The sequence below is a fragment of the Nestor notabilis genome, unplaced genomic scaffold (assembly GCF_000696875.1).
Source record: "Nestor notabilis isolate BGI_N333 unplaced genomic scaffold, ASM69687v1 scaffold21498, whole genome shotgun sequence".
Taxonomy (NCBI): domain Eukaryota; kingdom Metazoa; phylum Chordata; class Aves; order Psittaciformes; family Psittacidae; genus Nestor; species Nestor notabilis.
In genome coordinates, this window is record NW_009939010.1 from 20,118 (window position 1) to 25,363 (window position 5,246).

Consider the following 5,246-nt stretch of genomic DNA (forward strand, 5'->3'; position numbering starts at 1 on the left):
CATCTGCTTTCCTTTTGCTCTCCAGCCTGTCAGAGTCACTTGCATTTCACAGATGATTCTCGGGTCTTGTTGAACAACATCAATGTGAAGTGAGGATCAGCACGGGGAGTTGGGCTGATGGGCTCAGCACTGGCAGCTCAGGCACAGCCAGAGCCAGCAGAAGGAAGGACGGACCTAGAAAGTCTGTGGGATGGTTAAAAATCAATGAAAAAGGGAAAATGCTGAATACCGGGCAAGACCTGGGCTGTCAAATGCAGACACAGCATCATGACGAGGTAGCACACAGAGAACAAACCAAAGCCCTGAACCCTTCTCCAACACAGAGTGATAACAAATTCACAGCAGTTGCACCATCTACACCCTTTGTTCATAGTTATGTGTGTGCCTGAAACACCACTTAACAGAGAACATGGTTCTTGAATCCCCACCTCCTTTGAACAGGTAGCAGAGTGGCAGCGCTTTGGTTTCCATACTCCTTCCTCACCGGGCTTTGCTGGTGCTGCTGCCCAGAGCCATAACTCCCACCAGATCCTGTGCTCAGTCACCGTTTTGGCTTTGTTGCATACTTACACCACCAGTATCATAACACATCATCTGCTTTCAGAGCCCAGATAGCTTTGCAGTGCCATGCCCCTTAACAGCGAGTTAATAACACAGCAGCTGTCAGGTGCTTGGATGAAGATGATCACAAACACTTCCGTAATGTATGAAATAAATCAGACTTTTCAGGAACAGTTAGGTTCTCAGTGGGTGCTGAATGCTAAGAGCTTTTCAGATGTCTGCTATAAAAGTACAGATTACGTTGTACAGTTTCAGACTGCTCTTGAATTCACTTCTGCCCATGCCTGTTCTTAAGCCACACTTCCATGGCCGAAACCTCCAACCATCAGTGGCTACAAGTGACATTTCCAACTTCTGGTGTACACAAGCTTTCCTTCAGGCCCGCTCTTAAACTGATCCTGAACCATTAAAATTACCAGTGGCCAGGAAGAGTCAGCACATTGCCACAGCTGTGTCAAACACACCCCGTGCGGCAGGCGCGCACGTGTGTTCACCTGGTTTCTGGCCAGAGAAAGTGGGTCTTCACTAGCAGTGAATGAAAATGAAGCACAGCATGTACGCATCAGATGCTAAAAGAGACTCGTCACCGAGAAGGTAATCTAGGAACAGAACGATGAAAATAAGCCTGTCTGCTGCATTTTTGTGCCACCTGTTCACATGAGGGGTTTTTAGCCTAGTTCACTTCAAGAAACTGCAGTCATCTGGCAGAGCTGAAATGCAAATATGAATTAAAATGTCAGCCCTGGAGTTTGTTTTGGCTGGAGATCTACAGAGATGGGAAGATACGATAATTGTACAGTTTGCAGACTCTCGGTGCTGCAACAGAATTCTCTGGATAAAATGAAGTCAATTGCCTTGAAAGAAATAATTCATTGAAATAACTAATTAAATGGGCTGAGTCTTTAAAGAAAAGTAGTATCAGAATGTGCTCTCTTTCGTACAAAACATCAATCTGTTTAATGGGATTTGCAGTATCTAGAGCTTCCTTCCATATTTTATTTGCCTACGTAGGGCACAACCAAAGAAATCAAATGACAACCCCGTGACAGCGTGAGAAATAAGGAGTGCACGAAAGATAAAGGCTTCAAATGCTGCAGTAGGCAGAGTTTTACAGAAGAAATAGCCTGTCTGTACACGTGTCTGCTGCACACACAGACGCTGCATTACAGAAGGTTATTAACCAAGCTGGCTCAGCAGTAGCAGAGCTCTGGGGTTCCACTTCAAGGCATGGAAATGGTCTGTCTGGGAGGCACAGAGACTCCTGCCCATTCCCTCACACTTTGCCTGCCTTCTCCAAACCACACTTGCCCCACTTGGTTGTGTGAGTTGCCCTTTAGCTGACTGTTTGTACCAAGTTTCTCTGCTTTTGGTATCAGTGATCCCAGCTCCATCCTTTCAAACTCCCCAGGCCTCTCCATTCGCCCTGTAGCCTCCTTGCCTGGCTGTTCCCAATCCCTTCTTGGGCAGCCAACCCTACTCCCGTTATATCATGCACCTATTCTGCTCCCATCAGTTTTGTCATCCACCTTCTCCTACTTCAGTCCTCTCACACCTGCTGGTTCTTCTTGCATCTTTGTAAGTTAAAGCATAGCAGATTCAAACACACCTAACTCGGTTCTGCAAAGCCGATTAAAACCAGAGGAGGAAAATGTGATGTGAAGAGTCTGAATAAAGTTAATCTTGGACTAATGGCTGTATTCATCATACAAAAGTGAGAGCAACGGGGAATGGGAGGAGAAACAGCACCACAACTTGGACTTGCAGAAGCTGTAGAGATCCAGCTGGGGAGCGTCAATTCTCGATCACATCACGTTCACTGTGCTCTGGTACTGTGAATCACCATAAACTGCACAGCATAAGGTTTTATGTACCAACTGTGGGCACTCAGTCAATTTTAATTGTATTTCCTGTTGTGACAAGCCTTCGAAAAGAGGCATTGTTCTGATGGAAATGTTTTCTTTCATCATCACCTTTCCCATCTACTCAAGATCAAAGCAAGTTGTGGAAAAACAGAGCCTGTAGAACAGAATGGCTGAAGCAGATTGTTGTGCTGCTGCTGTCAGCTCAAAGGAAAGAACACCACAATCAAGTGGCAGCAATGCCTTCCTGAGACACAGTGCAGATGGATGTCGTGGTTACCCCATGGGCAGACCCAGACCAGAAGCAGGCTGGACTGGGAATCACACCATATGCTGTAGCAACACTCTGGCAACATGGTCTTTGCTGAGATGCTGGGTTTAAGCTGGATCCACTCCCTGCTTGATATCATTACAGCATTACATTGAGAACAGTTTGGTTGATGTCAAATCTCTCTGCTCATGGGTGGGCTTTGAAGTAAGAAAGACCCTCAGCTCCTGCTCAAGCAACCTAGCTGCTGACCAGCTACCAGCTGAATTCCACTTAGGCTGCAGGGATCCCCTTTCCTTTCTGTGTTTACACACCACCTGCATTGCAAGCTTCTGGCCATAACCTCAAACACTAATAACTTACTTCTCATTTTGAAAGAACCAAAAACCCACCTGGAAACTGCAGCTATATCGACTTTATTCAGAAAGGATAAAACGATCCTTTTTATGCTATTAGTACTATTGGCTTGTAATCTCTTGATGCAGTTTAGACATTACAGAGTTTCAGATCTAATATTCCACCCAGAGGATGATATAAAAGCCACTATTGATTTCCACTCTGTGTAAGCAGGCTTCATCTCTATGTAAATTAAAGATTCTGTAATATATTTCACAATATAGATTAGTTGTCATTCAAGCGTTGATCTGTTCTCATACCAACAGGCTGACTTATTGGCAACTTCCAGACAGTAACACACCTAATGAAATCCGGTGAGGCCTTTGCACAGTGACACCTGCATCGACAGACACACCATCGAACACCCCAAGCAAAATTTGGGATGGATTTTTACGAGAGAAGGAGTGGTGTACTGCTGCATAAAGCATCGCTCACTGTCATTGTCCCATGGGAAGGACTGTCCCCTTTCTCTTCATCAGAGGAGCACAGGGGAAGGTGCCGACATCTTCCATCTACCAACTATTCACACTTCTCAAATAGTGGGAGAAGTTCCAGGAGGGAGAAGGAGGGAAAGGGAAGGTGAAACAACAGCAGGTTCCACTTGAATATGAGGAAACCTGTGATGGTGACTGAGCACTGACACAGGCATCTCAGGGAAGTGGTGGGGTCTCCATCCTTGGCAATACTCACAAGCTGCCTGGACACTGTGCTGGGCACACAGCTTTAGGTGGCCCTGCTTGAGCAGTGGGGCTGGACCAATTGGCTTCCAGAGCTTCCCACCCCAACCCCTCTGTGAATGAAAAGCTCAAACCATCCAGCATTAACCTGCTGCAGTTCATGCCCCTGTCCCAACCTCCCCTTCAGCTGCACGAAGTCACATCACCTCACAACTGGGGCAGGCTCAGAGGACGTGTGAGGACACTTACAGGCAGAAGCTCAGCAGAGGTGCAGCGGCTTCCTCAGCTGGCACACCTCGTCCACTCACTGCTTTCAGCCTCATGGTGGGTTTACATTTCAGAGCATCTCTGACTGGTTCCCACTTCATCAGGGGCAGAGGGGTGCTGAGCCTCCAGCAGCCACCGCAGCTGCACGTGCACCAGGGTTCTGCTGTACGCCTGCTCCTGCTGCAGCACTCCCTGAGAGGAACAAACAACAGACCTGCAGAGGGGCTTTGTCCTCCTGGAGCTACCACATCAGTAGAGCAGAGCTCACGTTAGATGGTGTCTTAATAGCTGGGTTTCTCTTATTGCAGAATAAGATCTGAGCAGGGCAGTGCCTCCGTGGAAAATGAGTTCCTCAGGGGGAAAGAAGTTGAGGAGATGTTGTTTGATGACGATGATCAGCAGTTTTAAAGGCACCGAGGTACACAGGAATATTTGCTCAGTGGCTGTATAGCAAAATAAAGGCACTGAGAGTTTGGGGAATAGCGAAGTGCATGAATCTCGTTATCTCGAATTAATCTCCTGCCCGGGTTCTTGCACACCGAAATTTTAATTAGACTAAATTCTTATGATTGCCCTTTTCGTCCACTGGAGGTCAGTGTCTTTCTACAGAAACACGGTCCCTCTCACCTGGTGCGTTTGCAGGGTCAGACCTCACAGCAGCACCTTGTTTTCCTGTCAGACTTGTACCAAGGCCTCGGCCACAAGGTGAAGACGGAACTGGAGCAGGGTCCACTGCTGCCAAGGGAAGCCCTCTCCTCACATGTGCCTTCACAATGAAGCTAAGGCTTTAATAAAGTGACACAGAAAATTGAAGGAACCTCTAATTCGTTGTTTTCCCAGCTATTAAGCAGGCTCAAGCAGGGCAAAAGCCAGCGGGGCCACCCTCCTGCACCTCCCCCCCCCCTGCCGCAGCACTATAGGAGCCAAATGTGTAACTCCCCGCTCAGGTAAACCGCATCTAGTCGGGCAGGGAATAAACGCGTTCAGGCATCCTCACGCTTCCTGCATCATCTGGCCTTGTATTTAACCAACCACCACAGCGTCACTGCCAGCCGGTGGATTTGTACTATCTGGTTACTCCTACTTGGCTCGTTTGCCAGGACGAGCTCCAGGGAAGGCGCCTGTTTGTGCTGCTGCACAGGCTGCGCAGGAGACGTGCTGCACCGCGCCGCTCCGGCGGCAGCAGCCAGCCCCGTGCCAGGCACCCAGCGCATCCGA